This window comes from Neofelis nebulosa, chromosome 9, assembly GCF_028018385.1.
Source record: "Neofelis nebulosa isolate mNeoNeb1 chromosome 9, mNeoNeb1.pri, whole genome shotgun sequence".
Taxonomy (NCBI): Eukaryota; Metazoa; Chordata; class Mammalia; order Carnivora; family Felidae; genus Neofelis; species Neofelis nebulosa.
The window spans coordinates 17410693-17437841 of NC_080790.1; the positions used below are offsets into that span (position 1 = coordinate 17410693).

Below are 27149 nucleotides of genomic sequence, written 5' to 3' on the forward strand. Positions count from 1 at the left end.
AATGAGCTAATATAGGTAGAGCACTTAGAAGGGGCACTGGAACATGGTACACATTCTATAATGTTACTTCTAATTATGACTATCCTCTTAATCCACTGTAATATGTCTGTATCCATCTATGAGGATGACCCACTACCACATGTGAGAGGGACAGACAGGAGGACGTCTTGTTTCTGGTTAACCTACTAGTGTCTTGATCTGATCTTGCATAAGAGGACTATGTGCTGCCCTGAAACATCCCTGTATCCTTCCAGTAAATTATTCCCCCCGCCAATGATACTTTAATGTTTTAGTAACACTTAACACTACTAATGTTTAGTAACACTGGTAAACACTTAATCTCTGAGGAAGAAACACCAATTTGTGCTGCCCTTTAGGGTTGTTTGAACAAACTGTTCTTGACATTTTGGTGAATGATTCAGTATTAAACACACCCGTGCTTCCTTGCGCCTACCCCTGAAGTGGAGATTGCTACTGGATATGTTTAGAAGTTTTGTAGTGCTCTATTAGAACAGTAATAATCAAAGGAGCACGAGGCTTGAGAGTCATATGAAACTCACACATCATAAAGATGCCTCCAAATTATTATTATAATCTACATCTAAAATCATTTCCGTTTCATAGCTCCCTCCGGTAAAAAAATAAAACTCATAATTCAGTTAGGTAGTTTCTAGATGTGGTTGCTATTGAAAGAAACTCAAAACATATTCCCTAAGACCCTCTTATGGGTAAGACTGACATAATCATAAAAAATAAAAATGCTATTAAATAGACTATAAATTTCAAAATGATACAGGAATGCAATAACCAGCCAGAGATTTGAAGGAAATAATAAAAGCAAACAAAAACTAAATGGAACCTGTCCCCTCCTTCCCCCAAAAGAGATAATTTGGAAGCCAAAAGATAGTGATCAATGAGCTTCTGCAGTATAGCCTTGCTCAATTAAAGACTTAGGGTTCTAGAAAGGGCCAGATAATATGCTACATGGGCAGCCAAACCACGATGCCCATAAATCATTGGAATTTAAATAAAAACATTCCAAAATAGATATATTATTGGTTTGTACACAAAATAAATGCACTTTGTTAGAACTAGAAGAAAATCCATGTTTGTAAAATATGCAAACTCTTCCCATAAATCTAAATCAGGGATGATTTCGGGCTCTGAAGCAATGTGGTAATGTGCAAAGCATTGCAAAATGAGATTTTGGTAAAACAAGTAATAAAATCAATTAAGAAAGTTTTGTCTTTGCTGTAAAACCTAGGTAAGCAAAAAATAAAAAATAAAAAAAGAGTACCCCACAAAAACCCCAAATTTCTTTGTAAAATCCTCTGACGCAAGCTCATTGCCTTTGCAGCACTATTATTAAAAGCACTTGTTTAATTGTAGGTACTTCTCCATGCCACCTAGAAGAATATTGGCCAGAATTTAACAACCAGTTACACAAGTTGAGCTCTATTGTAAAGAGTGACATTTGTAATACCTTTTCCAAAAAGGCAAGGCAAAATATGCCATGGTGTTAACGATGTGGTATTTACTGGCTATGTCCACCACTGAATACCAAGCTCCTAGTGCCAATGGTAGCCAAAATGCCTCCATCGTGGTACTGAGATCTCAGGTCCAATTAAGTCTTTCCATGACAAACACTACATACCTAAAGTGTCCTACCACCCTCCTCTGTCCATGTTCAAGACACCTCTACTCTGTCCAGAGAACAATGTGTCCAGTTCCAGAGAATGAATAATGCAATCCAATACTCTTTTACCATACTTTTGCTTTCTGGATTCTCTCACAGTTATGGGTGGCTGCACCACCCATTTCTCCACAATAAGGCATAAAGTAAAATCTTTGGGGTGAAGAAGGATGAGGTACTGTTCCTACGAAAATTTTTCCTTATACATAATTTGGTTTCCACCATATTCTTTCTGCCTAAAGCTGCAACATATCGTGCATGGGACAAAATCATATTTGAGGATAATTGAGCTCCTGAGTCTTTAGTGTCATCATTGAGCTGCTGAAACAAACCCTAGAAAGGCTACCACTGGACTGTTTAATACATAGGATATTAAATACCAACATTGTTTAAAGCTACCCTTACTTGCCATCAAGTTCATCTTATTAATTATTAATGCAACATTTTTCTCTGTTCTCAGCACTGTCATTGTCTTGGGCTTACAATCAAGTCATCATACCTGCCAAGTGATGATGAAATTGAGCATTTATTCATGCTCACTAAGGTACTCTGCATTAGCTCATGTACTCTTCACTGACCCTAGGAGACAGGTACTGCAATTCTGTTACTTAAAGCACAGAAATGTTGACAAACTTGCCTGAAGCACAAAACTAGTTAAGTGGGATGGCTAAGTTTTGAATCTGAGGAAGCATTTGGAATTCCAAAGTTATTCCTTCTTTCCCTCCTAAATTCCAACAAAACTTCAGTTTTTCAGGATCAGGGCTCAGCAACTTGTCACAAAGGAAAAAGAAATCTGCATAGATAAAATACCTACAAAAGGAATCCCAATAACCAATTAAGTGCATACTTTTCTTCTGGTGTGATTCTACATGATCTGAATGTTGTGACTGCAGCCCCCAAATAATGTTTCTGGCTCTATAAGGTTAACATTATTTTTAGCGAACGGAACAAAACAAACAAACAAACAAACAAATATATGTGTGTGTGTGTGTGTGTGTGTGTGTGTGTGTGTATAATGAAATATTATTCAGCCTTGAAAAAGAACATTGTGTTATTTGCAGCCACAAGGATGACATCAGAGGGGATTATGCTAAGTGAAATAAGCCAGAGAAAGACAAACACTACATGGAATTACATATATGTGGAATCTAAAAACAAAGTCAAAATTACAGAAACAGAGAGTAGAAAAGTAGTTGCCAGAAGCTTTGGAGAGGGGAAGTAGACAGAGGTATAAGGTCTGAGGATCTAATGTATAATATGGTGACTATCATTGGTAACACTATATTGTATAATTGAAATTTGCTGAGAAAGTAGAATTGTTCTTATACACACACACACACACACACACACACACACACAGTAAATATATGAGAAAAAAAAACCCAGCCATCATCTTTCCACTCCAAGATAACTGCTATTAAAATTTTGTGCTCTTTTCACAATGTTTACATAGATCAAATCATCATGTTGTACACTTTAAATGTCTTAGACAATTTCATTTGTCAACTATATTTCAGTAAAGCTGAAAAAAATGTTCATGCTGCTATTTCAGACTTTTTCTATTGTTGAATTCTACATATAAGTAAATATAGGTATTTTAAACAGAAACAGAATTAAAATTTATTTCATATTTTTCCTTAAATGTATATGATGAACATCCCATATCATTTCTTGTCAATACACATATATCTATACAATTATTTTAAACTAATAAAAACAAAGTTGGTATATCAATCTAAAAGTATGAAAAAAATGTTTCCCTGTTTAATCTTATAAATCCAAATTGGTACTGTGTGTTTCCAAAACTGGCTAATTTCAGATTTTGTATATTCAGATTCTCAAAACTACAGTTGCATTTAATACATTTCAAGAAGAAAAAAAGAGAAATGTCCTTTTTCTCCTCTAACTGACTTGCTTTACCCTCTCATTTTTCTGACTGGATTTAGAATATGCCAATTTAAAAACACAAACAAACAAAACAAAACAAAACAAAAACAAAAACAAAAAAACAAAAAAACAAAAACAAAAACTTCTAGACTCTGTTGAGGATTTTTTTTCATAAGCCTAATTGCCACAGAGAGGAACTACTTATTTATCATATGACCTTGGACCCTGAAACTGTTTCTTTATCCATAAATTTGGATAAAAAATACCTTCCCTGGTCTTTCACAAATAATGTGGGATTCAGTCTTTTATTAGTCATAAAAGAAAAAAATCTTTAAAATATGCAGAATGCTGTATAAATAAAAGGTGGTATTTTCCATTGTTAATCTTTTTTTTCTTTTTGTTTTAAAGTTTATTTATTTATTTCAAGAGAAAGAGACAGAGAGAATGAGTGGGGGAAGGGCAGAGAGAGGGTGGAGAGAGAGAATCACAAGCCGGCTCTGTGCTGTCCGCTCAGAACCAAACTCACAAACCATGTGATCATGACCTGAGCCGAAACCAAGAGCTGCACTGGACACTTAACCAACTGAGCCATGCAGGTACCCCAACTTTTTCATTTTTCAATGCCTTTCATGTGTTCAAGAGTTTCACTAAATATTTTCATGTCATATTTTTTCAATGATCTTGTTTCAGTAAAAAAGTGCCATATCCAAACATGACTGAATTAAAAGTTGGTTTTGTTTGTTTAGTAGAATGAATCCATATTATGTCTATCTGAGCTTGCGTTCTGTGCATATTCTCTCTTTTCCTTCTATTTCATATCCTTCAGACTTAACAAAGAATAGAAATACTAAAAAAGAAAGTTAAAAATATATTTTAAATTAATGCTTTTTTATAGATAAGAATAAATCTGACTCTATCCTCTTAGAGTTCAAGATGGTAGCCTTACCTGAGGTATATCTATGTTAGAATGACCATAGCACAGTTCACATGGGATCCTATCTTGGCTGTGAGGGTTTACAATTCAATACTGAAGACTAAGATAATCATGGAACCATATAAGAATGAGTCAAAAAAGTTGGTGAGTTCCTGTGGCCTCTCAGAAGGCAAATGTAGACTAGGGGCAAAGGGTGAGGACTCCCTGGGAGCACAAGTAGGAAGCAGAATAGGTGACAAGGCAGTGGAGATGAGGGACAAAGCCAAAGCCTACCTGTTTTCTCATTCAGACACACCAGGTAGACCTATAAATGTAAGAATAATGCTCACGTCTAGTTCAAATGTAAATTCTCTGGTGCCAGAAATTCTCCAATCAAAGCTTCTTTCATTTATAAATCCATTTCAACCTTTCCATGGGATACTGATTGTGCTAAGATTCATGAAAAGATTGTTTCATTTAATTCTCATTTTATTGATGAAGAAATTCAGGATTGGAAAGCTGTAGTAACTCTCGATGGCTACTCAGCTAGCACATGATGTAGGTGGATCCAAGAATACTCCAGTCATTCTGGATCTTCGTCCCTGGAATGCTTGTATTTTTTTTTCTTTTATACTAAATTAGTTTTCTTTTCTTTCTTTCTTTTTTTTTCTTGCTTGATCTCAAGTCTACTTGCTGGTCAAAAATAAACTCCCTTATGTGAGAAGGGAGCACTGGGGAGGGAGTCAGTGGGAATGGAAACAACCATGTTGCCCCCATGCCCTTCATAACTATTTCAGGGACTTGTGGGGGGAAATTAGCCACTGAAAAAAAGTCTGCTTCTGCAGCTAGAAAATTACTGAGGGAAAAAGTGCTTTAAAAATCTAGTATCTAATAGCATCAGAGCATTCTATTACTGGGAGAAAGGGAAACTGTTTGCAGCTCAAAGCGTTAGGACAGCAATATCTACACCAGGTTCTAGAGTCATACAGGTTTTAAAACACGTCAGAAGTACCAGGCAGCACTCTAACCTGACTTGCTAAAACACACAGTAACGTATGTAGTGGGAGGGGGAACTTATCTTAAGTTCTGGGAGGCTATAACTGTAGCAGCAGCACCGTTGTAAAGAATTACCTGTTGTCATCTCTCCTGTTAAGATGGGGATGCATTAAATATTTCGATTCCACTCTCCACCAAAAAGTGGGTAGTGGGAGGTGTGTGTAAATAACACCGCTTCACAAATCCCCTCAGATCTGCACACAGCTTTGGAAGTTCTTGCAGCACAGGTCTGCACTCCCACCCAGGATAAATCACTGCAAAGTGCCATGTCCCCAACAGGGGGCTGTTAATTAGTTTTAAAGGCTCCTGCAGTTCCTCTAGTGCCTCAAGGAAGTATACAAACCCAACAATATACAAAAATACCTTTTTTTTATGGTCAGCACAGGCTGAGATTTTATGAGCTTCCCGTGGTTGTATGAAAGTTAAGCTATATGCAAATGTACAAAGGGAAGGTTGTTAAAATTGACTGGGATAAATGCCTTGTTTATCTTGCACTTGGAATGCAGCAGAACTCCATTTAATTGGAAGGGAAAGGAGGTGAAACAGGATGTGCATTAGGCTTCAAGTCCTAGGGCAAGACAGAACATCTCTGCACCTCCAGATTTATTCCACCTTGTACCCACCCCAGTTTTGGTGCTCCCTGTTGTATTCCCAGAGAGTACAATTTTATCATAGTATACTAGGGATAGTCAGAGAATTTCAGCATCATAGAGCTGGTATGGAGCTTAAAGAAAGGGTATCTTCACAAAGAACCCTTATTTTTTGATTCTAGAGTCTGAATTTCAAATATCCAAACAATACCACCTTCCATAATAATTTAAGCACCTGTGTATTGACTAAAGAGGGTTTTTGCTTGTTTGTTTTTTTTGTTATTTTGTTTTTATATGAGAGTCCTTAAATCTGTAGCAGGACCACTACTTGGTCAGAGAAAGCAGTTCTGATTCCTTGAAAGAACAGAATTCCAGAATCTTAAAAAAATATATAAAAAAGAGATATGTGAATAAATATATAAATGTATTAAAACAGCTAAATGTAGACAACTAAATGCCAAACAAAGGCTAAGATTAGCTTTGGGGCCAATAGATGAGATAAAACAATAGTTGATATATACTCACATCTGCTCTTACCTGATTTACAGTCACCCTGACCACAGTCTTCTTTCTCCTTGGTCAATTCTCCTAAAGATCTGCATTCTCCTAATGCTCATCCATTGTCCACAAAGCCTCAAAACCTACTCTTTTTCATATTTATGGTTATGGAGTTTACCTCAGGGAATATCAGACAACTTAGAGAACTCAATGCTTTCAGGTAACATAAAAACATAATTCCAAATGTCTCTAATTACCAAAAAGTTTTCCTTTATATTTCTTTCCAACAGTGATGTGGATAGCCATTTCCCTACTATGTTTTCCTAATCTACCTGTATATTACTACTGATTCATCAGTCTTACCAGATATTTTTCTGTTATTTTTAAAAGAAAATGGAGACAAGACATACAGTTACCTAATGAAATTTTTAAAATATTAAACATCTGAGAGGGTATTAGTATTTTGACCTCATGTACACAGTATATTCTTTTAAAAAATTTCAGATGATTATTAGGATTATTAAGTCAAATCAAAGGGCAGAAAGGTGGATTCTTTGGGGGATAAGCTGGAGTGCTATGAGCAGAGTGAGCAGATGGGCATCAGGTGAACTGATTCCCCAGGAAATGAGGAAAACTACAAACAAATGGGGAAAAGTTGGGTATCTAGGAGAAGGAGATAGCAACATTGACCATTTGGATAACCAAATTATACCACATCACCAAGATGCATGTCGCATAGACACATAAATGCCATACAACTTAAGGTATTATTTTAAAGAATAAATATATACTGTTCTAAAATCATATGTAATTAAACATGTCACTGACCTCTGTGGTGACTTTAGAGTAGCGGACTCTCTTAGCTGAAAAACAAAAGAAGATTAAAAATCTCAACTCAGAAATATATTTTAAATATATTATAAACAAATAAATAATGCCATTAATAAGTAATGTGCCCCTGAAAATAAGTAAGGAAAGCACTAACATAATAAGAGATAAATGCACTAGGAACAGGAACAAGTGTTTTAAAAATAAGAAATATAACATGGCTAATAAACATGTGAGAGGATGTTTAACATCTCTAAAAAATAAGAAAGAAAAGCATATAAAAAATGGGTATTCTATTTGCTATCAAATTGTTTCAAGGTTGGTAATGGTGCAATGAGGCAGGCTTTTTCAAATGCTTCTATTAGGAGAATAAAATAACAGTGTTCCTTGTAAATCAGTTTGGTTCCGCATTTCACGATCGTTAAACATACTTCTGCTGTTTTGCCAAATGATTCCATTTCTCAGAATCTATCTTAAAGGAAAAAAATCATTTCAATGTACAAAAAGATGGTCACACCATTTATAATAGCAAAATGAAAATGGAAACACTCTGCATGTCCAATAAAGAGGTGTGGTCACTCTATTTCAGAATATTCATGTAAAGAAATATAGCAGATCTGTTCCCAAAGAATAGTCTAAAGATTTTATATAGTCAATTATCAAAAAAATAGGAAAAAAGATTATAAAAACACATTACCAGTGACTTGTAGTCAAAGAAAGAAGGAAACTTGTTTTTTAAAAAAGTAGTTAATAAACATACTTTGGACAATTTAGTTATCATGCCACAAACTTTTTTTTTTTTGTAATGCAAAGGAAATACAGAACTGTAAAGACTTGACAAATGTAAAGCAATCTTTTCTGTGAGAACAGGATACCTGTTTAGACTTGACTAAAATTTTGCATCTAGTTATGTGTAGACAATAATATATACCTATAACCTCTAATAATTAGACTGTGAACCTTCAGTCTGGAACAAGGACTATGTGCCATTCAGATCACTGAAAAAGACAAGTTGGATAGGCAGGAAGCGTGGCCAGATGATTGAATTGTGGCCCCTACCTCAGACTGCGCAGCCAAACTAGGGTCACAAGGAGCCACACAACTCAAATGGTGCATTTGTATGAAGGAGAAAAAGCCACCTGTTCCTCCAGACTCTTTATTGCCATCTTCCAGAAAACACCCTTTGGTTGTAACTACACAAGTAAATGGCACCCCCAGAGTTGCAACATACAACCATTGTAACTTTACATGCCAGCCTTGAGCCATGTTACAGGATGACAGAGTGATTACTAAGAAGATCAGACGGCACTTAGAGGATGGGTCTAGAAGAGACAGATGTGGGCAGGCAGTGAGGAAGGAAAAGGTACCTCCCACTCCCAACCTGCACTGCCCTGCTCCCCTTAGTGATATAGGAGAAATCCATTCCTAGAAGAGCAGGAATATGATCATGTGTGACCATCCTATGGAGTGGCCTGTGGTGAGAGACCATGAGGGATGCCCCGTGACGGGGCATGAGGGAAATGAGGGGACTCTCAGTTCATCATTCAGAAATGTGCAGTTAGAATAAAGCAAAATTCCAGTCTATAAAATTAGGGAGAAAATTCCTCCCTTGTAAGTTTGTTGTTAGGTTCAATGTTCATGCATTTGTCCATGCATACACATATATCACTTAGATGATAAATGCTTAAAAATGATAATAATTATATTAAAAACAGCTTTATTCCAGTAACATTTTAGCAAATTCTAGAGAAACTCCTACTGGCAGTTTTAAATATCCCTCCTGCTCTGTTAGAAGTCATGTAGACAAAACTCCCACTGCATTGATAACCAGTTCCACCATTACTAGCTACAGAGTAAATCTCTCAAGTTCTCTGGACCACCATTTCTTCATCTGTCAAGTAGAAATGAGTATAAACATAGTAATGCTGTCCTTTCCCAGTAAGATCCTACCTACAGAATGAGTCTGCACAGTGTAAAGATCAACATATATGTAAAGGATAGTGGTGTTTGCAGGTGCATGCAGGTCTCATGTTTCTTCTTAACATCCCCTGTTTGTTTTTATTAGCAGTAAACACCTCAGAAAAATGTAAAAGGAGCTTGCATGCTTTGTTTTCAAACAAAAATTGTACTTAGGAAACTATTCTACTTTCTTCCCTTTTCCAGGAGGAAGAAGAACCCCAACAAGAGAGCAGAAAGCAGCAGACAAGTCCCGGAGTTCTTGGGAGCTGGGAGAAAGTAATGACAAAGGGGGAATGAAAAAACTGTCCACAGTTCAAAATCTGAAGGAGATTCTATTCCTTTAACAGTATCCAGCTGTACCATGGGAGCCATTTCCTGGTGACTCCTGAGAAGCTTCATTGAACTTGGTAAATATAGCCTTGGAGCTGACTGAGGACATTCCCTAGCTAAGTATTTCAGTTTTAACCAAGAGGAAGGGAAAGGAGAAGGAGGAGGAGGAGAAGGAGGAGGAGGAGAAGGAGGAGGAGGAGAAGGAGGAGGAGGAGAAGGAGGAGGAGGAGAAGGAGGAGGAGGAGAAGGAGGAGGAGGAGAAGGAGGAGGAGGAGGAGGAGGAGGAGGAGGAGAAGGAGGGAGGAGGAGGAGGAGGGGAGAGGGAGAAAGAGAGGAGAGAAAGAGAGAGAGAGAGAGAGAGAGAGAGAGAGAATGAGAAACCATTCCTAAGCACATTGTTTGGACAGATAGATACTGTGTCGATTATGTCATGATTTCTGTATGGATCCATGAGTTCCTGCATTTTAATTAAGACTGTAGTTTTTCGGGGCACCTGTGTGGCTCAGTCAGTTAAGCGTCTGGCTTCAGCTCAGGTCATGATCTCGCAGTCTGTGGGTTCCAGCCCCGCATCAGGCTCTGTACTGACAGCTCAGAGCCTGGAGCCTATTTCAGATTCTATGTCTCCCTCTTCCTCTGTTCATGGTCTCTCTCTTTCTGTCTCAAAAATAAATAAATGTTAAAAAAAATTTTTAAAAAGACTACTTTTCTGTGTAACACCAAGTGAATGTGACTAGGATTCATCACTCATCTGCCTCTTACTTTAATAAAAATGCCAAAGTCTTGAAATCAGAGTGAAAGCATGTGGAAGTACTGGTTTTGCAAGTAAAAAGTTAGAAGAAAGTCAGCCAATGTTAGCAACTTCATTTTCTAGAGGATCTTTGGGATGTTGGCACTTCTTTCCCTTACTCTATTTTATGGATTCAGAAATCAAAGGGTGCCAGATTAAAAAAAAAGTTTATTTGGTCTGGATATTCACCTGTTAGCACAGATTCCATCTAAAAAAAGTATTTGCACAGATTCTTCCTCTTCTTCCTATGCTTATTTTTGATGTAAATGACTAGCTAACATTGAGCCTCATTAACTCTAAAATATGTGAACCTTGTATTTTTTTTCTGTTTTCAACATTCAAAAAAGTGTTTCATAAATCATAAAAAAATTATTTCTAGTAAGACTAACCTTGCAGCATGAAGCTGATTTGGAGGCACAGACATCCACATTCCATCATTCCATACATTAACAATAAACATAAAGGCAAATGTTATTGCACTTTTTCATTATATATGAAGGAAGCATTTTCTAATTCCAAAGTTTAGTACAGTATAATAATATCACTCAGGTATTAATTTCTTTCTTTTCAAAGTTTTCTTAACTCTGCTTTTCCTAGAGATCCTCAAGAAATTTACAGGAGTACTTATTTCTTAATGAGAGTTGCAGGTGGCATAATTTTTCTGTATCATGAAGGGAAGACTATGCCAATATGGGACTTGGATGCCCCATATGAGTTGGTGGTTCAGAGGTCAGGAAAATTGGGGAAGGAAGTAATTGCAGAATCTGGAAGATGCTAAGACTGCTCTATCATCTAAACTGGTCAACACTTGGTCTTCCTTAATTTAGCCCTCCCCCATCCCCATACCAAGTCACACACCAATTCATGTGACCTCCGAAAGTCAAGCTCTGATGTTGTAGTCCTTTTTCTAAATCTTTGGGGACCAGCATTGGCTACCTACTATCATTTCCTCAAGCCTGTATTATTTGAACTAATGTTTAATGCCTTTCATCACTTTTCCTCTTCCAACCTACATCCTTCCCAATTATTCTTCAATATGAACCCTCACCATGAACTACTTAGAGTTTCCACTGATTTCAAATGGGAGACAGTTCCCTACTTTAAATTCCAGAAAGTCATGCACAGAGTAGCAATTCACAAGGGGAGAAAGATGCCAAAGCACAGGTATTAAATTAGATTATACATTGTCTAAAGAGAACCTTTAATTTTTAGTGGCTTTAGCCACTAATCTAAAATATAATTTCATACTTGATACTTTACAATTGTGAATTCCATGGTGTGCACCTAAGCATGTTTCAGGGGGAGTTTGAAGAGCATTGCCATGTTCTACTTTCAGCTGCTGAATGACTGAAACACCAACAAATTACTGAGCACTTGCAATGTCTCAAACTCTTAGCTAAGCCTTGCATTGAATATTCATTGTGAGTCAGTGAGATAAGGCAACAATTATTCTCATTTTACAGATGAGAAAGCTCAGTGCCAATGAGGCTAAGTGACCTACCCAAGGACAAACAACCAGTAAATGAATCAAGATTCCAATTTAGATTTGCCTTTGTCGAGGTGGGATTCCTGGAGGAGGTGGTCTGAATTTCAGTTTGAATGAAAGCCTACTGATCACTCAGACTTCTGAAAATTTGGTTATTTACTAGCATGCTACCCTTGTCACCTATAAATTATAGATGTAGATTGTAACTCAGTTAATTTCAACACTCCAGCACAAACCCATCCTTCTCTCCTTCTTAATTGGAAACACCGGCAAACTTCATGAAGTCGGGGAATAAGACTATGCTACTAATCATTTATATCTTAGGTCCAGCACAGTATCTGGCACATAGGCAGAGATCAAGGACTCTTAAGTGAATAAAGAAAAGCAAGTCCTAGGATCAGGTTTGCACTAATGTTTCTGGGGATCCTAAAGAAGTGGACAAGCCAACTCATCCAAGGGCACCAAGCAAGTCAAGCAAGACTTTTCTGGATACTTATGTACGCAGCCTCAAACCAGGTGCTAAGTCTGTATTAAGATAAGTCTAGAGGAGGCCGATGTTAGGTATCTGTCCTCAAAATTCAGAATCTGATCTGGTTCCATCTTCAAAAGCATTTCTTATATGTTATACCAAGCCACCAATGATGTAAATAAAACATTCAGGTTTCTTGCAGAAATGTTACTCCACTATTCTTCATGCAATAATGCAGCACTCTGTAACAAGCTTTATAATGAGGCTATGAATTAAAGTGATGCATGGTTTTTCTGAGGTACAATATGCATCACAACAGCCTGTATTAACAATTTAAAACCATATAATGTGCTTTATAAGCTAATAAAGTAGCTGCCTCTAAATGATTTATCAAATATGAATAATGCATCCAGAAATAACTCACAGGAACAGGCCAACCACCCTCCCCTCCTTTGCTCACTGACTTTATCCACAGATGATACTGAGGACACATAGGAACTGAGTTACCGAGTTAGAGCCATCAGCCTCCTGTTCTGCTAGGAAGACTGCCTGATTTCTCTCCTAGAGCCTCCCTGCCTATTCTATTTCCAGTGTTCCAGCCTCCTTCTCTGCCTATCCCCATACTTACCTCTGTCTCTACCCCTTTCCCTCTAGAGTTCTCCCATTTTGGGTCTTCCTCATTCCTTCATTCATTCTGCTTCATTCAAGGGAGTCAAGGGACTATCCTAGGAAGTTGTCATGTAGGAACAGTTACGTATAGATTATGCAGTCAGTAAATTAAGTACTCAGAAGGGAGAATTCTGAGGGCTCATAGCCCAGAAGAACAGTTATACATGCTTTCTAGGCTTCTAAGGTACATTAAACTTCCCAAACCCCTAAATACTAGCTAGATCATGCTCAAAATTTTGTCTTTTGAATACCACATTTATGAACTCTAATTTGTGATTACCTGAAGACTCAAAGCATGGTGGATCCCTATCTGAGCATTTTTGGGGGGGAAACCTGATTTCAGAAATAAATATACATGTATACAAAACCAAAAACACAGAGGAAATATTTTCAAGAGAATATTACTTCTACCTAACAATGAGAACAAGCTAGCTCTTTGGGAACCCACTAGACAGCCTACACAAATTAAGCAAAATACATTTCCAATAGTCACAAGCACTTGATAGTAGAACAAAAGACCCATGACTGCTATAATCCCTAATAGAGAAGCACAAAGAGAACAAACTTGCCATAGGCTGGGATACTAAAGAAAAATACAAATTTCTACAAATTTGTGAAATATATGTGGGGGCTGGCAAGACAGATTAGAATTCTAAGGAGCCCTAGCCATAGACTAAGCCTGCATCCACACAAAAACTCATTCCAGTACCAAATGAAAAGGGGTAATGTGCCAAAGTCCTGTTAGCAAAGCTGAGAGAAATCACTTTTCCACAAGAATACTGTAGCTGTCTTCTGAAAGTTAGAATGAGGCAGTAAAGAGATCTCTATAGGCACAGGAAACAGGAGGTGGATAGGAAGTAGATAACAAAGAGAATTTTTCAGCAACCCAAAAGCTTAGAGCTATTCTGTAAAGTACAGGGAGATCTCCTAGCATTCAGAAAGCTGGACACTTGTCTATAAAGCATAAAAAAGATCTCTGGAATATCTCTAGTGTTCATACCCCAAGTCCTTCCAAAGGAAAACTCCTGATATGGCCCACACAATTTTGAAATTAGAGACAATCGAAATCAATTAAACCTACAGTCATGCCCAGACCCAAGTCATCAAAAAGTTAAATTTACTCAAGCTTTCTTCTCCAATATTAGCTTATCAGAAGAAGTGGAATGCCCTCTTTTAGAGTCAGACATCATTTATCTCAATTTCCACTATTCTTCTACACAAAATGACTACTAGCATTCAATAAAAAATTTCAAGGCATATGATGAAGAAAGTGAATGCACCTCATACTCAGAGAGAAAACATTCAAGAAATGGCCTAGATGGAATTAACAGACAGGGAAACTAAAATAATTACGCTGGGTTTTCCACTTCTGGTTATGGTGAAATGATTTTTACCAGACTATCTCTCCTGCCGTAACAGCTATAAAACTGGGTCTAGTCGCTACATGTTATTCAGGGAGTGGAAAATAGGTAGTACAAGACTAAACCTATGAGAAGAGAAACTCATGAGCTGAGCTCCTTGATCACCTGCTTGGGGAAAATATCCCTACTTGGGCAAAAATTGATGCAGATCTAGTAGAGTAAGACTGTCCTATTGAAATTAAGAAGAAATCAGAATTTGAAGCTGCTGAAATGTATCAAATCTGTGGATTGGAATATTGGGGAATGGAGGCTGTGAAGAGAAGGGGTTCAGAATTGTCCACAAGTCTGTGGTTGATGACTGGTTATATGTGATCAGGAAGAGACCAACCAAGACTTCCTGAGAGCAGCCACTATGAGGTTGAGACCTGAACAGAGATACTAGGGGTTGATCACTATTGAGGGAAAAGAATGCTGAGGGATGTTGAAGTACTTGCTGAGCCAGTAGGGAGAGTTCTCATCAACAAATTCTTTTTTTTTTATTATATGAAATTTATTGTCAAATTAGTTTCCATACAACACCCAGTGCTCATCCCAAAAGATGCCCTCTTCAATGCCCATCACCTACCCTCCCCTCTCTCCCACCCCCATCAATCCTCAGTTTGTTCTCAGTTTTTAAGAGTCTCTTATGCTTTGGCTCTCTCCCACTCTAGCCTCCTTTTTTTTTTTTTTTCCTTTCCCTCCCCCATGGGTTTCTGTTAGGTTTCTCAGGATCCACATAAGAGTGAAACCATATGGTATCTGTCTTCTCTGTATGGCTTATTTCACTTAGCATAACACTCTCCAGTTCCATCCACGTTGCTGCAAAGGGCCATATTTCATTCTTTCTCATTGCCACGTAGTACTCCACTGTGTATATAAACCACAATTTCTTTATCCATTCATCAGTTGATGGACATTTGGGCTTTTTCCACAATTTGGCTATTGTTGAGAGTGCTGCTATAAACATTGGGGTACAAGTGCCCCTATGCATCAGTATTCCTGTATCCCTTGGGTAAATTCCTAGCAGTGCTACTGCTGGGTCATAGGGTAGGTCTATTTTTAATTTTTTGAGGAACCTCCACACTGTTTTCCAAGTGGCTGCACCAGTTTGCCTTCCCACCAACAGTGCAAGAGGGTTCCCATTTCTCCACATCCTCGCCAGCATCTATAGTCTCCTGATTTGCTCATTTTGGCCACTCTGACTGACATAAGGTGATATCTGAGTGTGGTTTTGATTTATATTTCCCTGATGAGGAGCGATGTTGAGGATCTTTTCATGTGCCTGTTGGCCATCCGGATGTCTTCTTTAGAGAAGTGTCTATTTATGTTTTCTGATCATTTCTTCACTGAATTATTTGTTTTTTGGGTGTGGACTTTGGTGAGCTCTTTAGAGATTTAGGATACTAGCCCTTTGTCTGATATGTCATTTTCAAATATCTTTTCCCATTCCGTCGGTTTCCTTTCAGTTTTGTTGATTGTTTCCTTTGCTGTGCAGAAGCTTTTTATCTTCATGAGGTCCCAATAGTTCATTTTTGCTTTTAATTCCCTTGCCTTTTGGGATGTGTCAAGTAAGAAATTGCTGTGGCTGAGGTCAGAGAGGTCTTTTCCTGCTTTCTCCTCTAGTGTTTTGATGGTTTCCCGTCTCACATTCAAGTCCTTTATCCATTTTGAGTTAACGTTTGTGAATGGTGTAAGAAAGTGGTCTAGTTTCAACCTTCTGCGTGTTGCTGTCCAGTTCTCCCAGCACCATTTGTTAAAGAGACTGTCTTTTTTCCATTGGATGTTCTTTCCTGCTTTGTCAAAGATTAGTTGGCCATACTTTTGTGGGTCTAGTTCTGGGATTCTATTCCATTGGTCTATGTGTCTTTTTATGCCAATACCATGCTGTCTTGATGATGACAGCTTTGTAGTAGAGGCTAAAGTCTGGGATTGTGGTGCCTCCTGCTTTGGTCTTCTTCAAAATTACTTTGGCTATTTAGGGCCTTTTGTGGTTCCATATGAATTTTAGGATTGCTTGTTCTAGTTTCGAGAAGAATGCTGGTGCAATTTTGATTGGGATTGCATTGAATGTGTAGATAGCTTTGGAGAGTATTGACATTTTAACAATATTTATTCTTCCAACCATGAGCACAGAATGTTTTCCCATTTCTTTATATCTTCTTCAATTTTCTTCATAAGCTTTCTATAGTTTTCAGCATACAGATCTTGTACATCTTTGGTTAGATTTATTCCTAGGTATTTTATGCTTCTTGGTGCAATTGTGAATGGGATCAGTTTCTTTGTCTTTCTGTTGCTTCATTATTAGTGTATAAGAATGCAACTGATTTCTGTACATTGATTTTGTATCCTGCAACTTTGCTGAATTCATGTATCAGTTCTAGCAGACTTTTGGTGGAGTCTATTGGATTTTCCATGTATAATATCATGTCCTCTGCAAAAAGTGAAAGCTTGACTTCATCTTTGCCAATTTTGATGCCTTTGATTTCCTTTTGTTGTCTGATTGCTGATGCTAGCACTTCCAACACTATGTTAAACAACAGCGGTGAGAGTGGACATCCATCGTGTTCCTGATCTCAGGGAGAAAGCTCTCAGTTTTTCCCCATTGATGATGATATTAGCTGTGGGCTTTTCATAAATGGCTTTTATGATGTTTAAGTATGTTCCTTCTACCCCGACTTTCTCGAGGGTTTTTATTAAGAACGGATGCTGAATTTTGTCAAATGCTTTTTCTGCATTGATTGACAGGATCCTATGGTTCTTATCTTTTCTTTTAATAATGTGATGTATCACATTGATTGATTTGTGAATGTTGAACCAGCCCTGCATCCCAGGAATGAATCCCACTTGATCATGGTGAATAATTCTTTTTATATGCTGTTGAATTCGATTTGCTAGTATCTTATTGAGAATTTTTGCATCCATATTCATCAGGGATATTGGCCTGTAGTTCTCATTTTGCTGGGTCTCTGTCTGGTTTAGGAATCAAAGTAATGCTGCCTTCATAGAATGAGTCTGGAAGTTTTCCTTCCCTTTCTGTTTTTTGGAATAGCTTGAGAAGGATAGGTATTATCTCTGCCTAAATGTCCTGTAGAATTCCCCAGGGAAGCCATCTGGTCTTGGACTCTTATTTGTTGGGAGATTTTTGATGACTGATTCAATTTCTTCGCTGGTTATGGGTCTGTTCAAGCTTTCCATTTCCTCCTGTTTGAGTTTTGGAAGTGTGTGGGTGCTTAGGAATTTGTCCATTTCTTCCAGGTTGTCCAGTTTGTTGGAATATAATTTTTCATAGTATTCCCTGATAATTGCTTGTATTTCTGAGGGATTCATTGTAATAATTCCATTTTCATTCATGATTTTATCTATTTGGATCATCTCCCTTTTCTTTTTGAGAAGCCTGGCTAGAGGTTTGTCAATTTTGTTTATTTTTTCAGAAAAACCAACTCTTCGTTTCATTGATCTGCTCTCCAGTTTTTTTAGATTCTATATTGTTTATTTCTGCTCTGATCTTTATTATTTCTCTTCTTCTGCTGGATTTAGGCTGTCTTTGCTGTTCTGCTTCTATTTCCTTTAGGTTTGCTGTTAGATTTTGTATTTGAGATTTTTCTTGTTTCTTGGGATAGGCCTGGATTGCAATATATTTTCCTCTCAGGACTGCCTTTGCTGCATCCCAAAGCGTTTGGGTTGTTGTATTTTCATTTTCACTTGTTTCCATATATTTTTTAATATCTTCTCTAATTGCCTGGCTGACCCATTCATTCTTTAGTAGGGTGTTCTTTAACCTCCATGCTTTTGGAGGTTTTCCAGACTTTTTCCTGTGGTTGATTTCAAGCTTCGTAGCATTGTGGTCTGAAAGTGTGCATGGTATGATCTCAATTCTTACATACTTATCTCATCAACAAATTCTTAACAGCCATAGCAGTCAGCTAAAATAACAGAAAGGCTACTCCTTATGAGTAAAGTCACCAATTAGAGTAATACTTGCCCTATACCCTATGTGAAGAATATTAAAACCAGGAAAACACAAAGAAACAAAAACAAACCCCCAAACCAATAAACAAAAGAACACTAAAACCAAAAGTTAACAAGCCCCCCAGGGGGGAAAAAAGACCCCCAGGGGAAATGGAATTTGAAGGTTATCTCATCAAATTTGAGAGGCTTGGGAAATACTATGAGCATTCCACAGATCTACATCAACAAATCAAAGACAAGCCTATTTGTTTAAGGTAATCAACCTTTCCTGGCACTCACATCTGAAACTAGAACACATTGTGCAGTCATGTTTCTATACACCAAAAATAAACAGTCCCAGAAGGAAATTAAGAAATTAATTCTATGTACAATAGATCTAAAAGTATAAAATACATAGGAGTAAATTTAACTAAACAGGAAAAAACTTGCATGTGGAAAATTATAAAATGTTTTAAAAAATAAATGAAAGACTACCTAAAATAATTGGAAGACATCTCATATTCATGAAATGGAAGACTCAGTAATGTTAAGATTTCAATACTATCCAAGGTGATTAACAGATTCAATGCAAATAATATCAAAATTCCAATGGCCTTTTTTTTGAAGAAATGGAAAAGATGATCTTCAAATTCATACAGAGTTAAAGGGATCTTAAATAGCTAAATTAATAATGAAAAGAACAAAGCTGGCTAACTCATACTTCCTCATTCTAAAACCTACTAGAAAGCAACAGTTGTGAAACAAAAAACAGTGTGGTTCTGAAATAAGGATTGAAAGAGAGAAAAAAATGCAATAGAATTTAGAGTCTGTAAGTATGCCAATATACCTACTACCAAATGATTTTCAATGAGGGTCTCTTCAACAGATGGTACTGGGACAACTGAATAACCATATATAAAAGAGAGAAGTCGGATCCTAGCTCGTACCATATATACAAGTAGTTCTAAATGGATCATAACCTAATTCGATGGACTAAAATCATGAAGCCACTGGAAGATAATAGAGATAAATCTTAATGACCTTAGATTTGGCAATCAGTTGTGTGTGTGTGTGTACACACACACACACACGCATGCATAAGAGAAAAAACTGATAAATAAGACTTCATCAAAATTAAAAATGTTGGGGATGCCTGGGTGGGTCATTGGGTAGGGTGTCCAACTTCAGCTTAGGTCATGATCTCACTGTTCATGGGCTCAAGCCCCACATCGGGCTCTGTGCTGACAGCTCAGAGCCTGGAGCCCACTTCAAATTTCTCTGTCTTCTCTCTCTCTGCCCCTCCCTGCTTTTGTGCTTGCTTGCCCTCTCTCTCTCTCTCTCCCTTCCTCCCCCTCTCTCTCTCTCAAAAATAAATGAATACAGAATGAAAAACCTACATAACCTATAAGAATATTGGCAAATCATATATCCTATAAGGGTCTATTACCCAGAATATGTCTTACACTCAACAACAAAAAGACAACCTAATTTAAAAATTGGCAAAGGACTTGAATTGACATTTCTCCAAAGAAGATATTCAAAAGCCCAGGAAACATATGAAAAGATGCTCAACACCATTAGTAATTAGGCTAATACAAATAAGTGGTACAGAGGTACCACTTCATACCCACAATGATAGCAATAATAAAAAGATGGAAAATAATAACAAGTGTTGGCAAGGATGTGGAGAAATTGGAACATTTTTACATTACTGGAAGGAATGCAAAAAGGATCAGCTGCAGTGGGGGAAAAAAACATTTGGTGGTTCCTTAAAAAGTTAAGTACAGAATTATTGTATAATCCCATAGTTCTACTCCTAGGCATATACCACTTAAAATTAAAAACAAACAGGTCTTTAAACAAGTTCATGTGCATGCATGTTTGCAGCATTCTATTCAAAACAGCCAGGAAGTGTAAACAGCTCATATGTTGACCAATGGATTAGTGGATAAATAATTGTGTGCCCCCCCCACACACACACAATGGGATGTTATTTAACCAAAAAGAGGGATGAAGTACTGACATATGTTACCACCTGGAGGTACCTCAAAATCTTTATGCCAAATGAAAGAAGCCAAACAAAAAAAGGACAAATATTGTATGGTTCCATTTATATGAACTATCCAGAATAAATAAGCCCACAGAGACAGAACACAGATTTGTGGTTGCCAGGGCCTGGGTGAGGGAAGGATGAGGAGAGACTGTTAAATGGGTAAGTGATGGAGATATTCTAAAAGCAGATAAAAATGGCAGTTGGGCAACATCATGAATGTAATAAATACCTCTGAATTTTTCACTTTAAAGTGATCAATTTTGTTATATGAATTTCACCTCAATATTTATTAAAAATTACACAAAGCAAAAAATAGAACTCAAGGGAAATATAAAGAAATTTTACACTGGGAATATAAATACATCTACAATTTCAACAATCCATAACTGAACATTTATACCAAATATCATTAAGGACAGAGGATGTAGGAATAAACAAAAACAATAAATGTTGTTCAACTAACTTGACTAAATTGGAGTTTAAAGAGCATTACACTCCCATACCAAAAACACACATTAATTTAAAAGGAACATGTAGCATTAAGATAAACAATATGCTGGGGCGCCTGGGTGGCGCAGTCGGTTAAGCGTCCGACTTCAGCCAGGTCACGATCTCGCGGTCCGTGAGTTCGAGCCCCGCGTCAGGCTTTGGGCTGATGGCTTGGAGCCTGTTTCCGATTCTGTGTCTCCCTCTCTCTCTGTCCCTCCCCCGTTCATGCTCTGTCTCTCTCTGTCCCAAAAATAAATTAAAAACGTTGAAAAAAAAATTAAAAAAAAAAAAAAAAAGATAAACAATATGCTGAGCCATAGAATAAGCTTAATAAATATTATGTAATTGTAATCAGAACATGTTCTGACCACATGGTATTTAGTTAAAAGTCAATAACAATAAGACCATGAAGAAAATTTTCAAGTATTGTGAAATTAAACCTACAGAATTTCAAATAATCCATGAGTAAAACATAACATCATAAGGGAAAGTAGAGAATATTTCAAAGTAAATGATAATGAAAACATAGACTATCAAAATATATGAAATGCAGTGAAGTATTAATTATAGTGAATTTTATAGATTTAAATGTTTGTTAGAAAAAGGAAGTGAAAAATTAATAATATTCCAGTGTGTTCAAGTAGCAAAAGAAGAATAAAGTAAGTCCAAAGTAAGAAGAAAACCAGTAATAATAAAAGCAAAAATGAATAAAAAATGGATGGGGCACCTGAGTGGCTTAGTCATTGGGCATCTGACTTCAGCTCAGGTCATGATCTCCCCATTCGTGGGTTTGAGTCCCACTTCAGGCTCTGTGCTGACAGCTCAGAGCCTGAAGCCTGCTTCAGATCCTGTGTCTCCCTTTCTCTTTGCCCCTCCCTTACTCATGCGCTCGCTCTCTCTCTCTCTCAAAAATGAATAAACATTTTTAAAAATTAATTTTTTTAATGCTTATTTATTTTTGAGACAGAGAGAGACAGAGCATGAACGGGGGAGGGTCAGAGAGAGGGAGACACAGAATCTGAAACAGGTTCCAGGCTCTGAGCTGTCAGCACAGAGCCCGACTCGGGGCTCAAACTCAGGGACCGCGAGATCATGACCTGAGCCGAAGTTGGCCGCTTAACCGACTGAGCCACCCAGGCGCCCCAACATTTTTAAAAATTAAAAAAAATTTTCAACTGTATAAAAAATGGAGAAATGGTATGGACACAAGTGAATTTAAAGCTGTTTCTTTGAAAAATTAATAACATTGATAAAACCCAAGATGACTAATCAAGGAACACAAGACAAAATTCAAATTATTAATATTAGGAATGCACAAAGAAAACGTTATTATAGATCCTACAAAGACTAACATGATAAAGGAGATATTATAAACAACTCTATGGCAATATTTTCAATACTTTATATAAAGTTAATAAATTTCTTCAAAAACAAGTGATACAAGTAGAACTTAACTTTAATAGCTCTATCGCTATTAAAATAATTAAATCATAATCATAAACATTCCCATAATAGAAATCTCCAGGCCTGCATGGCTTTACCCACGGATTTTATTAAGCATTTAAGGAAGAATAATGCCAATCTTACACAAGTTCTCTTGGAAATAGATGGGAATAATTCCCAGTCTTAGGAGGCCAGCATAATTCCAATGTTGAAAAGAAATTCTAAAAACTAAGTCAGTCAGAGAAAGACAAATATCACATGATAACTCATATGTGAAATTTAAGAAACAAAACAAACAAGCAAAAGGAAAAAAGAGAGAAAGAGACAAACCAAGAAACAGACTCCTAACTACAGAGAACAAACTACTGATTACCAGAGGGGAGGGAGAGAGGAGAATGGGTAAAATCGGTGACAGGGATTAAGGAGGGCACTTGTTGTGATGAGCACCTGATGTTGTATGAAATTGTTGAATCACTATATTGTACACCTGAAACTAACATTGCACCGCATGTTAATTACACTGAAACTAAAACAAAGAAATTTAGGGGCACCTGGGTGGCTCAATCAGTTAAGTGTCTGACTATTGGTTTCAACTGAAGTCATAATCACACGGTTTGGGAGTTCCAGTCCTGAGTGGGGTTGTGTGCTGACAACATGGAGACTGTTTGAGATTCTCTATTGCTCCCTCTCTCTCTGCCCCTCCCCTGCTCATGCTGTCTCGCTAAAAACATACAAATAAACTTAAAGAATCAATAAAAGAATTACCGATCAATACCTCATATAACTCAGATATCTGACATAATATCAACAAACTGAAAAATTATATTAGACTACTGCTATTTACAAAATTATCAAAAAACAACAAAACCCTAGGAATAGACCTAATGAAATATGTGCAAGACCTCTTTTATTTTTTTTAACATTTATTTATTGCTGAGAGACAGAGCATGAGCAGGGGAGGGGCAGAGAGAGAGGGAGACACACAATGTGAAACAGGCTCCAGGTTCTGAGCTGTCAGCACAGAGCCTAACATGGGGCTTGGATCCACAAACCATGAGATCATGACATGAGTGGAAGTTGGACACTTAACCGACTGAGCCACCCAGGCACCCCAGATGTGCAAGACCTCTTAATTGAAAACTACCAAACACTGGTGAGGGAAATTTAAAGACTTATGTAACTGGGGCATTGGGTCATGTTTAAGATTAGAAGATTAAATATTGTTAAGATGTCAATTCTCATTTAATTTCTATAGATACAACTCAACTTCAATGAAAGCCCCACCAAGCTTTGGCTGTTGAAGAAACTGACAGGATGATCAGAAAATTTACATGGAAATGCATATTGTGCAAAATAGCCAAAAAATATCTTGGAAAAAATTAAAGGATTAATACTACCTGATTTCAGATTAATATAAATCCCTGATAATACAGTGTGGCATTGGTCTAAAATCAATAAAAGAGAGTTCACAATCACTCATAAATATTCAGTCAATTGATTTTTTACCAAAGCCAAGTCAATTAAATAGGAAAAAAGAAAAGCCTTGTAATAAAAATGAATGTCAAAACAACTGGAATTACATTTGTAAAGAAAAAAATGTGACCCCTACTCCACTCCAAACAAAAAGGATGAATCATAGATTGAAACATTTTAAACCTAAATGCTAGAACAATGAAGTTTATGAAGGAAAAATTCCAAAGAATATCTTTATGACATTGGAATAAGATATCTTAAAAAGAAAATAAACCTCAAAGCACAAGACAAAAAAATAGAATTTTATTGAAATTAAAATTTCTTCTCATTAAAATATAATATTAAAAAGTAAAAAAAAAAGCCACAGGTTTGAGGATGTTTTCACTTCCTCATATATAGATAGATAGATAGATAGATAGATAGATAGATAGATGGATAGATATATGGATATAGACATAGATGGACCTTGTATGAAGATTATGTAAAGAACAAGTAAATCAACAACAGAGAAGATAAACTAATGTAAACAAAAATGAAGAAAAAGATTTGGACACTCCACAAATGAAGACATGTGGTCCCCCACCAGCCCCACCCATCACCCCCACAACCACCAGAGCCCCCCTCCAGGGATGACAGAGGGCTGGAGATGGAGGGCTGGTGGAGGGTTCGAATGAACCAGGAGAGCAGGGGCAGAAAAGATCTGCCAGACCAACGCTGCAGAGGGAATGGCCAATAAACACGAATAGGGGATTAGTCATCAATGAATGGAATTACAACCACCATACTTTTCACACCCAGTAGGATGACTGAAGTAAAACAGATAGGCAATATCAAAAGTTGACAAACATGTGGAGCAGCCAGAGCTCTACTACTTTGCTAAGAATGTAAAATGGTATAATTATATTTAAATACTCTTCAGCAGTTTCTCAAAATAAACTTAGACATGCATCTACCCTAACCCCAGTTAGTGCATCCCCTGGTATTTTCCCCAAATAGATTAAAGCATAGGTAGATGGATGGACACACACACACACACACACACACACACACACACACACACACACACACATACTTCTAATAAAGAATCTTCATTAGCAGCCTTTTTCATAATGACCCCAAACTGGACATACCCCAGTGTCTATCAAGAGGAGAAAGTATAAACCATTTGCAGCACATGCATACCATAGAGTACTAGTCAGTGATGAAAAGGAACAAACTGCTGATAATTGTAATGACATGAGTGGATTAGGAAACCTCATGCCAAGCCAGGGAAGCCAGACACAGCAGGGCACACACAGATTTATATTAAACCCAAGAACAGGCAGGACAGCCATGTGGTAATCAAAATAACAGTTTTGCCAGGGGTGTAAATGTGAAGATGGTTGACCAGAAGGAAGTACCAAGAAACTATCTGAGATGATGGAAATGTTTTCAATGTTTTGAGTAGTTGTTACACGCATGTATGAAACTGTCAAAATTTATGGAAATGAACATTTAAGATCTGTGCATTTTATATATAAATTATACCTCATTACAATATTACTTTGTCAAAAAGGAAAAGAAAGTAACGATAGAACAATAAACATGAAGGTGATAGTCGAACACCATTTACCTCACCATTTTGAGAAAAATTTCCCATAAGGTAGGGAGGGGAGAAGATAGAGAATATGAGGGCTTTTTTTTTTTAACAGAAATAATGCCAGTTAGCATTTTATTTTATTTTATTATTTTTTTTCAATATATGAAGTTTATTGTCAAATTGGTTTCCATACAACACCCAGTGCTCATCCCAAAAGGTGCCCTCCTCAATACCCATCACCCACCCTCCTCTCCCTCCCACCCCCATCAACCCTGTTTGTTCTCAGTTTTTAAGAGTCTCTTATGCTTTGGCTCTCTCCCACTCTAGCCTCCTTTTTTTTTTTTTCCTTCCCCTCCCCCATGGGTTTCTGTTAAGTTTCTCAGGATCCACATAAGAGTGAAACCATATGGTATCTGTCTTTCTCTGTATGGCTTATTTCACTTAGCATAACACTCTCCAGTTCCATCCACGTTGCTACAAAGGGCCATATTTCATTCTTTCTCATTGCCACGTAGTACTCCATTGTGTATATAAACCACAATTTCTTTATCCATTCATCAGTTGATGGACATTTAGGCTCTTTCCATAATTTGGCTATTGTTGAGAGTGCATTTTAAATGGTCCATGTGGGCCATACAGTATTAACAGTAAACGGATTCCTATACTGAGCATCCACTAAGACCTTACCCACTTCACAAAGAAGAAAGAATAAAATCTTAAACAATTTGCATAATGGCATGTAGCTTGTAGATAGTAAATCCAGGAATCCAGAACTCATGTCTGACTTCAGAGTCCTCGCTTTTACCACTACTTTGATATGCCTCCCCTCAACATCTTTTTTTCCTAACACTGAAAAAACAGGTTTGAAACCCAACAGAAAAAAAATGAGCCAAAACCAGCCAAAGGAACATAAGCTAAAATATCTGAAATGTTTCTAAAGAACCATTCAAACTAAGTTGGAAGGAGACAAATGCAAATTCAACAACAGTGAGCTCCCGGACAACATTCATACGAATAGCAAGAATTGGAAAGGTGCACATGCCAGGTTCTGGTGAAGATGAGGCCAGACAAGGACTCAGGCACATTGATCATGTCAGTCCTCAGCCACCATGGAGAGTAATCAGAAGGGACTTCATGTAATTAAGCCTATGCCTTATGATGAATCACTTCCATTCCGAGGTACTCATCTCAGAGAAGCTCTATGAGGGGATCTGTACAAAGTATTTAATTGCAGTGGGGTATATGTATATGCATATCTTATTGTAAACACAAAGTTGAGGGATACTTAGCAGGAGAATGGGTAAGTAATATATCATGGATCCAGTGAAATCTATTATGGAAACAAAGAATTAGATAGAATACATTGCAATATAAATAGATTCCAAAATATACTTTTAAAGAGTAATGTAAGAAATATAATGAGATTAAAGCACAATAATATATATGCAGTTTAAAGTCATCCATGCCAAACAACACTACCTAGTATACATATTTATGGATATACATACCTTAGAATGGAGATCTAATGAGGAAGAGGGATATAAGCAGAGATCAAGATATCCCTTTAATCAATAATTATAGTTTTAGGTAACAAAAAAT

The 27149-nt window shown here is 37.1% G+C and overlaps 1 pseudogene; it reads left to right on the forward strand.

The window, feature by feature from the left end:
• The first annotated feature begins 8729 nt into the window (after positions 1 to 8729).
• The window catches only part of LOC131486282 (E3 ubiquitin-protein ligase Mdm2-like), a 94123-nt pseudogene continuing 75703 nt past the window's right edge, over positions 8730 to 27149 (forward strand).